Below are 12,183 nucleotides of genomic sequence, written 5' to 3'. Positions count from 1 at the left end.
ATGATTTGAAATTTGGGAAGAAATAACCCTAATTGGCTTAAATGAGAAGTCTCATGTTGCAATGACTAGTACATCTGAAGTGTTACAGTAGCAGTTACGGCAACTTAAATTTATTATTGAAATAGATTTTTAAAAAGAATTCTTTATTAAATAAGCAGTAGAATTTTACAGGAGTTGTTTTGCCTGTGAAGAATTGAAATGAGGCTCTTGGCTGTCTCAGTTGGTAGAGCATGCAACTCTGGATTTCAGGGTTGTAAGTTCCAGCCCCATGTTGGGTATAGAGATTACTTAAAAACAAAATCTTAAAAAAAAAAAAAAAAAAAAAAAAAAAAAAAGGTAGTCTTCTCTTTATCTTGCCATTGGCTTTAGAAGAAATACAGGTTTTTTACATAAGCAAGGCTAGTTCTAGGCAAAAGTGTGAGACAAAGCCAATCTTTATTCTTTCCCTATTTTCTCTTCTTTTAGTAACTCCTAGACCATACACTCTTTACCAAAGCTGTATTTTGAACACTTCTATGCTACTGTAGGCTGCTTAGAAACTCTTCCATTATAGTATAACAGTAGAAATTGCCTTCAAAATGATGTAATTTGCCAGTGTTCTTTTAATTCAGGTTCTTTCTATGTTATTAGTGTGGTGTCCGTATCTTGCCCTGATGAATGACCTCATGAGATGGATGTGTTAATAGCATAAAGTATATATTATCCTTAAAGTTGATGTGCAGAGCGGGAGTAGAACATGATGTACATTGCAGAATACTTTACGATTTTATTTATTTGAGAGAGTGCACGAGCAGGGGGAGGGGCAGAGGGAGAGGGAGAAGCAGACTCCTTGCTGAGTGGGGAGCCTGATGTGGGGCTCAGTTCCAGGACCCTGAGATCATGACCTGAGCCAAAGTCAGATGCTTAACTGACTGAGCCACCCAGGCTTCCGCTGGTCTTTTTTTTTTCTTTTTTCCTAATTCTTATTTTAATTCCAGTATAGTTAATATGCAGTGTTATATTAGTTTCAGGTGTACAATATATTGATTCAACACTTCCATACATCACTCAGTGCCCATTGCCAGAAGTGCGCTCCTTAATCCCCATCACCTATTTCAGCCATCTCCCTACCCACTGCCCCTCTGGTGACCATGAGTTTGTTATCTATAGTTAAGATTCTGTTTCTTGGTTTCTTTTTTTTTTCCCCCCTCCCTTTGATTGTTTCTTAAATTCCACAGATGAGTGAAATCATATGGTATTTGTCTATCTCTGATTGACTTATTTTGCTCAGCATTATATTCTCTAGCTCTATCCATGTCCTTGCAAGTAGCAAGATTTCTTTTTTTTATGGCTGAGTAATATTCCGATGTATACATCACCTCTTCTTTTCCATTCATCTGTTGATGGATACTTGGGCTGCTTCCATAATTTAGCTATTGTAAATAATGCTGCTATAAACATAGGGATCATGTATCCCTTTGAATTAGTTTTTTTTTGTTTTTTTTTTTTTTGTATTTGGGGGGTAAATATCCACTGGTGAAATTACTGAATTATAGGGTAGTTCTATTTTTAACTTTTCAAGGAACCTCTATATTGTTTTCCACAGTGGCTGCACCAGTTTGCATTCCCACCAACAGTGCAAGAGGGTTCCTTTTTCTCCACATCCTTGTCAACACCTGTTGTTTTTTGTGTTTTTTATTTTAGGCCTTCTGACAGGTGTAAGGTGATATCTCATTGTAGTTTTGATTTGCATTTCCCTGACGAAAAGATGCTCATCACTGATGATGTATCTGTTGGCCATCTGTAGGTTGTCTTTGGAGAAATATCTGTTCATGTCTTCTGCCCATTTTTTAATTGTTTTTGTTTTGTTTTGTTTTGTTTTGGTGAGTTTTAGAAGTTCTTTATATATTTTGGATACTAACCCTTTATTGGATGTGTCATTTGCAAATACTTTCTTCCATTCAGGAAGTTGCCTTTTAGTTTTGTTGATTGTTTCCTTTTCTGTGCAAATGCTTTTTATTTTGAGGTAGCCCTAATAGTTTGTTTTTGCTTTTATTTCCTTTGCCTCAGGAGCCGTATCTGGAAAAATGTTGCTATGGCTGATGTCAGACATTTCTGCCTGTGCTCTCTTCTAGTATTTTTATGGCTTCAGGTCTCACATTTAGGTCTTTAATCCATTTTAAGTTTTTGTGTATGGTATAAGTGGTCCAGTTTCATTCTTTTGCATGTAGCTGTCCAGTTGTCCCAACACCATTTTTTGAAGAGACTGTCTTTCCCATTGTATATTCTTTCCTGCTTTGTCAAAGATTAATTGACCATATAATTGTGGGTTTCTGTTTTCTCTATTCTTTTTCATTGATCTATGTGTCTGTTTGTGCTAGTACCATACTGTTTTGATCACTACAGCTTTGTAATTAAATTAGAAGCCTAGAATTGATACGTCCAGCTTGGCTTTTCTTTTTCAAGACTTCTTTTGTTATTCGGGGTCTTTTGTGGTTCCATAAAAATTTTAGGATTGTTTATTTTATCTCTGTGAAAAGTGCTGGTGGAATTAAATCTCTGTGAAAAGTGCTGGTGGAAAAGTCTAGGCTTTGAGGAGCCTAGACATTCTGACAAGATTCTTCCAATCCATGAGCATGGAATGTCTCTCCATTTCTTTATGTCATCTTTAATTTCTTTCATCATTGTTTAATAGTTTTCAGAGTATGGGTCTTTATTGCTTTGGTTAGGTTTATTCCTAGGTATATTATTGGTTTTGGTACAGTTGTAAATGGGATTGTTTTCTTAATTTCTCTGCTGCTTCATTATTGGTGTATAGAAATGCAACAGATTTCTGTACATTGATTTTTATCCTGTGACTTTACTGAATTTATCAGTTCTAGTAGCCTTTTTTTTTTTTTTGGTGGAGTCTTTCAGGTTTTCTATATGTAGTGTGCTGTCATCTGCAAATAGTGAAAGTTTGATTTCTTCCCTGCTGATTTGGATGCCTCTTATTTCTTTTTGTTGTCTGATTGCTGTGAATAGGACTTCCAGTACTGTGTTGAACAAAAGTGGTGGAGGTGGGCATCCTTGTTTTGTTCCTGACCTTAGGGGGAAATCTCTCTGTTTTTCCTGCAGGGTATTCTTTATAGGATAGCCATTTTTCTGTTCTCGACTCCCATGAGAAATCCCAATATTCTTATAATCTCCCTTTTTATTTAAGTTTATTCATGCTGCAATTCCCTCATTTGCAATTAAAGGCTCTCTAACTAACATGTTAGACCAATCTTCCCTCTGTTGCTATCATTTACCTAAAATGTAAATGAGACCATATTATTGCCTCCCTACTTATAACCCTTTAGTTAATTGCCTGTGTTTAAAGTTCATGACTATATCCTATGCACCTCTGTAAGGTTCTCTTTGCCTCACATATTAAAATTTAGTACAGCTGAACTGCTTGTGGTTCACTGAGCACATGGCATTGCTGGGTTTCCAAAGGTCTTTGTTTTCATTCTTTTCCTTGAAAGAGCTCTTACTCTTTTTTGTGTCTGCTCTCTTAGTTTTCAGTAGAAGAAGCCTTTCACTTATTTAACATATATCTAATTCACACCACTTTTTGCCAGGTATCATGCAAAGCTATTGGTGTTACCATGGCATGCAGACCTCTATGGTCCTCATGGACCTTCTAATCTACTTAGGAAGACAGATGATGAAAACAAAATAGCAAATGTGTTGAGTGGTGAATATGTGGAGAATGCAGAAGAGATCAGTGGATACAGAGAAGTCAGTTTGAAGTCTGCTTCAGGAATCCAGGCAAGAAATGACAGTTGCTTGGCTTGTGGTACTGGCAACGGGATGGGGAGACTGTTTAGGACATAGAATCAGGGGTGATTGACCAGATGCTAGAAGGGAGAAAAAGTCAGAAGTGAGCCCCCAGGTTTCTGGCCCAAGCAAGTAGGTGACTATTAATGCCATTTTCTATGATAGGATGCACTGGAGGAAACAGTTTGGGGAAGATGCTGTGTTAGGAGGAACTCTGAGTCAGCACATGATCTGCTACTCTGGAGTGCACAAGGGACATGAATTTTTAGGCTGCACTGAGTCTTCCTGCACTGTGATCTGTTCACCCACAGTGCTCTTACTCTAGCTGAGACTCGTTCATCTAAGAGTTCCCATCAGCTAGCACAGAAACTCACCATTGTAAATCTTCAATAATAGTGTAATGGAGCAATTTAAATATCTAGTGAGGTTGTCAACCCTGTGTTTGAAATTAAAGACTATGATAGAACTCTATAATTTGTTTTTGCTCATTGAAATACAGGTAAAATATGAACAAGTCAATTCATTTAAATTTTGCACTTTCATGCAAATCTACAAATGACTCATTTTGTATTTTAAACAAGAGGCTATTATATATTCAACAGAGTACAGGAGTTAGAAAATCTCACAAATACATATGGGTTTATTAAGCAAGGTGACTTCATTTATTTTAAAAGGAAAATTTGAGTTGAAATTAGAGATAAATTAACTTCTACCATGGTTCTGTCTGCTAAGGCTGTGGTTTAAGAAGTCTTACATACGTTGGCAAATAATCATAACTTTCCCCCCGAACATGTTCATAAAGAAATAAACCTCACTGAAGAGAACATCAGATATTTAAGAGAAATGCTTATTTAGACTAGAAGCAATCAATTTTGTCTTCTGCTTGGAAAAGCAAACATAAAGAAAATGGAATTTAAAAAACTCAGGAACAAGTTTCATATGAGATTGCCTCAACCTTAGACAAGTAGCTACAACTCTGTGCACCTCTGCTGCTTGATGGAATGAAGAATTCTGTGCTCACAACTGCTGCGGCTATAGTCCTAACTAGGGAACTGCCAACTGAGCATGCCTAAGAAAAAGTGATGGCTAGGTTCGGTTCATTAAGAAGAAATCCCTTTATAGCCACTTCTTGTTCAACTATTTTCCAATAATGGCGCCAAGTAATTTGTGCAAACAGGCCCGAGTATGAAAACCGCAATTACTTTTTGGAGAACGTTGCAGCAGTAGCATATTTTTTGCATCATTTAGAGTGAAGGAGGCAGGGGTTGATAATGAGAAAATGAGAGAATGAAGATAAAAAAAGATGAAATAAAGGGCGCCTGGGTGGCTCAGGTGGTTAAGCATCTGACTCTTGGTTCTGGCTCAGGCCCTGACCTCAGGGTTGTGAGATCGAGTCCCACACATCAGGCTCTGTGCTGAGTGGGGAGTCTGCTTGAGATTCTCTCCCTCTGCCCTTCTGGCTCATGCTTGCTTTCTCTCTCTCTCAAAGAAATCTTAAAAAAAAAAAAAAAAAAAAAAAGAATGAGAAAATAAGCCAATTTATAGTAAAATGTCCATCATGAACAGTACAGATTGATGTGACAAATATACATATTTCTTTTCCACATTTTTTAATGCTTTCTAAGAGAATGAAATCCTCAAAAATAGAGTATGTGTTAATATTCGTAGCCTGTTCATTAAGGGCTTCTAATGTTGCCTTCTAGCCATTTTCTAATAAGCAGGACTCTAAAGAGGAAAGGCTGGGAATCTGAATAAATGAAATTCATATTTAAATTGGATTACATGGGCTTAACATTTCCAGGATCATATTGTAACAATTAAAAGATAACATATTTTCCCCAAGTAGAATCTATTAGATTATCTTGGTTTTCATGAATTTTTTGTTTGGGGGGGGGGTTGTAATGTCAAGATAGGAAATTTTGAAAAACTAATTATAATAGGCAGAATGTAGGCATACCTCTGAGATATTATGGGTTTGGTTCCAGACCCACATCCCAATAATGCAAATATCACAGCAAGAAAAGTCAAATTATTGTTTCCCAATGCATAGAAGGTTTACATTATAGTGTAGTCTGTTAAGTGTACAATAGCATTGTCTAAAAAAATGTACATACCTTAACTAAAACATACTTTATTGTTAAAAAAAAAAATGCTAACCACCATCTGAGCTTTCAGCAGGTTATAATCACTGATCATAGCTCACCATAACAAATATAGTGATAATGAAATTGGTGATGATGAGAATTACCAAAATGTGGCACAGAAACACAAAGTGAGAAAATGCTGTTTGAAAAATGGTACTGACACACTTGCTTGATGCAGGGTTGCCACAAACCTTCAATTTGTGTTTACAGAAAACCAAAAACAGTATCTGCGACGCTCAGTAAAGCAAAGCTTAATAAAACAAGTTATGGGAGTGCGCCTGGTTGGGTCAGTCATTAAGTGTCTGCCTTTGGCTCGGGTCATGACCCCAGGGGCCTGGGATGGAGCCCTGTGTTGACAGGCTCCCTGCTCAGCGGGGAGCCTCTCCTGCTCCCCATGCTTGTGCATGCACATTCTCTCTGTCAGATAAATAAAATCTTTAAAAATAAAATAAAACACAGAATGCTTATAATGCTCTTTTCTCTACCTCCCCGCCCCAAAAATGTTCACATCCTAATCCTTGGAACCTGTGAACAGGTTATTCTACATGGTAAGGGGGAATTAAGGCTGTTAATCAGACTACTGTAAAATATGTAGGTTTTCCTGGATTATCTGGGTGGGCCCAATGGAATCACAAGAGTCCCTTAAACATGGAAGAATAAGGCAGAAGTTTAGAAAAGATTAATAAGAGATGTGAGGAGGAAAGTAGAGACTGGAATGATGTGATTGTTGACTTTCAAAATGGAAAGGGGACATGAGCCCCAAAATGTAGGCAGCCTCTAGAAGTTGGAAAAGGCAAGAAAACAAGGGTATTACCATCTCCAGTTCTGAGAACTTTCCTTTTTTTTTTTTTTTCCTTCCATTTCTGTACTTTTTTAACTTCTTAAATTTTGGAACTGGTGTTATATACATAGAGACTTATAATTACTTCTGATAAATTACCTCTTCCTCAGTATGTCCTTCTTTATGTAATACTTTGTCTTGAAGTCTCTTTTGTCTAATATTAATATAGCCATGACAGGTTTCTTATACTTTTTACATGGTTTATCTTTTTCCATGTTTTTACTTTGAAAATATTTGTCTTTGTACTTAAGGACTTTCTTGAAAAAGGCATTTAGTTATATCTTTCTTAAAAATTAAGACATACACTTTTAATTGGAGTGTTTAGTTCATTTATGTTATTGATATGATTGAGTTTGAATCTACCATCTTGTTTCATGTGCTTGAATGCTTTTCCATTTTTTTCTTTGATATTCTGTTCTTGCCTCTTTCATGTCAATTGAATATTTTTATCATTCAGCTTTTTAAGTACTTTATTTTTTAGTTGTTGCTCTAGGACTAACATCTTTAATATATCAAAGCTTATTGGTTTTACATCTGACACTTCACACTTCCCATTTAACATTTGATAGGTCTTATTTCCCACTTTCCCACTTCTCATTTCATATTTTCACTTTCCATTTCATACATTTAAAACTTACACAGTATAATACCATTTACCCATACCACCCTTTGTACTATTTTTCTATTTGTTCATGTTTTACAAACCTTTCTAAGTTATTCTTCTTGCCTTATTTAGCACTTTAAACATGTTTTCTCATTAACTTATAAGTAGTTGTAGTTTTTACTGCTCTCAGGTATATGGTGTGTCTGATTGCTTTCAGTATTAGTGCTTTGTTTTTCGTTTCCTCTAGTGTTTGTGCACAGTGTGGTTCCCGCCTTTTTTTTTTTTTTTAAACTTATTTGAGAGAGAGAGAGAGAGTGCCAGAGTATGAGCAAGAGCTGGGAGGAGGAGGCAGAGGGAGAGGAAGACTCCCTGCTGAGTGGGGAGCCCAACATGGGGCTCCTTCCCTGGACCCTGGGAATGACCTGAGCCGAAGACGGATGGTGTAACTGACAGAGCCACCCAGGTGTCCCCTGTGTGGTTCTTTTTACATCTATCTCAAGGTTTCATTGAACAGATTGTCTGCAGTGTTTTTCATCAAATGTTTTTCATCAAATTTGTGAAATGTTTGACCGTTATTTTTGAAGGACTTTTCTGCCCTAATCTTTTGTTTGGGAGTATAATTACACATGCTCCCAGTGGTATATTAGACTATCTGATGTTATCCCAGAGCATATGTCCCTGAGGTTCTATTCAGCTTTTTAAACCTTTGTTCTCTCTCTCCCTCAGTTTGGATAATTCCAATTCATTAGCCTCAAACTCATTATTCTTTTATCTCCAATCTCATTCAAAGAATTTGGCTTTTTTTTCAGTTTTAAAATTTCTATCTTTTTATAGTTTCTATTTTGCTACTATGTTTCTTTGTTTACTTAAGACCATATTTGTTTTTCTTTAAGCATATTCTTTAAATCTTCCTTCATATTAATATAAGCTACTTTGGGACAAACAAAAACTAAAAGAATTTGTGATCACTAAACCAGCCCTACAAGAAACATTGAAAGGGGTCCTCTAAGCAAAGAGCCTAAAAGTAACAGACCAGAAAGGAACAGAGACAATATACAGTAACAATCACCTTACAGGCAATACAATACCACTAAATTCATATCTTTCAATAGTTACCCTGAATGTAAATGGGCTAAGTGCCCCAATTAAAAGACACAGGGTATCAGATTGGATAAAAAAAACAAGACCCAAGGGCGCCTGGGTGGCTCAGTTGGTTAAGCGACTGCCTTTGGCTCAGGTCATGATCCTGGAGTCCCTGGATCAAGTCCCACATCGGGCTCCCTGCTCGGCAGGGAGTCTGCTTCTCCCTCTGACCCTCCCCCCTCTCATGTGCTCTCTCTCATTCTCTCTCAAATAAATAAAATCTTAAAAAAAAAAAAAAAGACCCAGGGGTGCCTGGGTGGCTCAGTCATTGAGTGTCTGCCTTCAGCTTAGGTCATGAACCTGGGGTCCTAGGATTGAGCCCCACATCAGGCTCTCTGCTCAGCGGGAAGCCTGCTTCTCCCTCTCCCACTCCCCCTGCTTGTGTTCCCTCTCGCTGTCTCTCTGTCAAATAAATAAAATCTTTAAAACAAACCACCAAGACCCATTGATATGCTGTCTGAAAGAGACTGATTTTAGACCCAAAGTCACCTCCAGATTTAAAGTGAGGGGGTGGAACACCATTTACCATGCTAATGGACATCAAAAGAAAGCTGGGGTGGTAATCTTTATATCAGACAAATTAGATTTTAAACCAAAGACTATAATAGATGAGGAAGGACACTACATCATACTTAAAGGATCTATCCAACAATAAGATCTAACAGTTATAAATATTTATGCCCCTAACATGATCAAAGAAACACATCAACAATAATACAATAATAGTAGGGGACTCTAACACCCTCCTCACCAAAATGGATAGATCATCTAAGCAAAAAATCAACAAGGAAATAAGGGCTTTAAATGACACACTGGACCAAATGGACTTCACAGATATATTCAGAATATTCCATCCCAAAGCAACAGAGTACACATTCTTCTCTAGTGCCCATGGAACATTCTCCAGAATAGATCACATCCTAGGTCACAAATCAGGTCTCAACCGGTACCAAAAGATTGGGATCATTCCCTGCCTATTTTCAGACCACAATGTTTTGAAACTAGAACTCAATCACAAGAGGAAAGTTGGAAAGAACTCAAGTACATGGAGGCTAAAGAGCATCCTACTAAAGAATGAATGGGTCAACCAGGAAATTAAAGAAGAATTAAAAACATTCATGGAAACCAATGAAAATGAAACCACAACTGTTCCAAATCTTTGGGATGCAGCAAAGGCAGTCCTAAGAGGAAAGTATATAGCAATACAAGCCTTTCTCAAGAAACAAGAAAGGTCTCAAATACACAACCTAACCCTCCACCTAAAGGAGCTGGAGAAAGAACAGCAAATAAAGCCTAAACCGAGCAGGAGAAGAGAAATAATAAAGATCAGAGCAGAAATCAATGAAATAGAAACCAAAAGAATAGTAGAACAGATCAAAGAAACTAGGAGCTGGTTCTTTGAAAGAATTAACAAGATTGATAAATCCCTGGCCAGACTTATCAAAAGGAAAAGAGAGAAGACCCAAATAATTAAAATCATGAATGAAAGAGGGGAGCTCACCACCAACACCAAATAAATACAATTATAAGAGCATATTATGAGAAAGCATATGCTATCAAATTAGACAATCTGGAAGAAATGGATGCATTCCTAGAGATGTATAAACTACCAAAACTGAACCAGGAAGAAATAGAAAACCTGAACAGACCTATAACCAGTAAGGAAATTGAAGCAGTCATCAAAAATCTCCCAACAAAAAAGAGCTCAGGACCAGATGGCTTCCCAGGGGAATTCTACCAAACATTTAGAGAAGAATACCTATTCTTCTGAAACTGTTCCAAAAAATAGAAATGGAAGGAAAAGTTCCAAACTCATTTTATGAGGCCACCATTACCTTGATCCCAAAACCAGACAAAGACCCCATCAAAAAGAATTACAGACCAATATCCCTGATGAAGATGGATGCAAAAATTCTCACCAAAATACTAGCCAATAGGATCCAACAGTACATTAAAAGGATTATTCACCACGCCCAAGTGGGATTTATCCCTGGGCTGCAAGGTTGGTTCAACATCCCCAAATCAGTGTGATACAATATGTTAATAAAAGAATAAGGACTATATGATACTCTTAATAAATGCAGAAAAAGCATTTGACAAAGTACAGCATCCTTTCTTGATTAAAACTCTTCAGAGTGTAGGGATAGAGTGTACATACCTCAATATCATAAAAGCCATCTATGAGGCTCTCTGCTCCTTCCCGTTCCACAGATAACCACATCTTCTGGTGCAGTGCCAGCCACGTCCCCAAGACATGATAATGAAGGTCGGAGTGAACGGGTTTGGCCCTATTGGGTGCCTGGTCACCAGGGCTGCTTTTAACTCTGGCAAAGTGGATGTTGTCACCATCAATGACCCCTTCATTGACCTCAACTACGTGGTCTACATGTTCCAGTATAATTCCACCCATGGCAAATTCCACAGCACAGTCAAGGCTGAGAACGGGAAGCTTCTCATCAATGGAAAGTTCATCTCCATCTTCCAGGAGCGAGATCCTGCCAACATCAAATGGGCTGATGCTGGTGCTCAGTATGTTGTGGAGTCCACTGGGGTCTTCACCACCATGGAGAAGACTGGGGCTCACTTGAAGGCCAGGGCCAAGAGGGTTATAATCTCTGCTCCCTGTGCTGATGCCCCTTTGTTTGTGATCGGTGTGAACCATGAGAAGTATGACAACTCCCTCAAGATTGTCAGCAATGCCTCCTGCACCACCAACTGCTTGGCTCCTCTGGCCAAGGTTATCCATGACAACTTCGGCATCGTGGAGGGACTCATGACCATCATCCATGCCATCACTGCCACCCAGAAGACCGTGGATGGCCCCTGTGGAGAAGCTGGGGAAGCTGTGGCATGATGGCCGAGGGGCTACCCAGAAGGCTGTGGGCAAGGTCATCCCTGAGCTGAACAGGAAGCTCACTGGCATGGCCTTCCATATCCCCACCCCCAACGTGTCCATCGTGGATCTGATCTGCTGCCTGGAGAAAGCTACCAAATATGATGACATCAAGAAGGTGGTGAAGCAGGCATCAGAGGGCCCCCTCAAGGACATACTGGGGTACACTGAGGACCAGCTTGTGTCCTGCGACTTTAACAGTGACACCCACTCCTCCACCTTCGATGCTGGGGCTGGCATTGCTCTCAACAACTACTTTGTCAAGCTCATTTCCTGGTATGACAATGAATTCAGCTACAGCAACTGGGTGGTGGACCTTATGGTCCACATGGCCTCCAAGGAGTAAGAGCCCCCTGGACCACCAGCCCCAGTGAGAGCAAGAGGAAGAGAGAGGCCCTCAGCTGCTGGGGAGTCCCTGCCCCAACTTATCCCCTCAAACACTAAGAATCTCCTGACCTCCATCGTGTCCATCCCAGACCCCCTGAAGAAGGGGAGAGGCTTTGGGGGCCCTACCTTGTCATGTACCATCAATAAGGTATACTGTACCCAGCCAAAAAAAAAAAAAGGCCATCTATGAAAAACCCATGGCGAATATCATTCTCAATGGGGAAAAATTGAGACCTTTTCTCCTAAGGTCAGGAACACGGCAGGGATGTCCAATCTCACCACTACAATTCAACATAGTACTAGAACTCCTAGCCTCAGCAATCAGACAACAAAAAGAAAACACATCTGAATCAGCAAAGAAGAAATGAAACTCTCACTCTTTGCAGATGAT

General features: G+C 38.8%; 1 pseudogene; it reads left to right on the top strand.

Annotated features, from left to right (window-relative positions):
• The first annotated feature begins 10,583 nt into the window (after positions 1-10,583).
• On the top strand, positions 10,584-11,873 carry LOC118010216 (annotated as a pseudogene).
• The last annotated feature ends 310 nt before the right edge of the window (positions 11,874-12,183 follow it).

The sequence above is a fragment of the Mirounga leonina genome, unplaced genomic scaffold (genome assembly GCF_011800145.1).
Source record: "Mirounga leonina isolate KUSES-001 unplaced genomic scaffold, KU_Mleo_1.0 Mir_129, whole genome shotgun sequence".
NCBI lineage: Eukaryota > Metazoa > Chordata > Mammalia > Carnivora > Phocidae > Mirounga > Mirounga leonina.
This window is presented reverse-complemented; position numbering and strand designations above follow the sequence as displayed.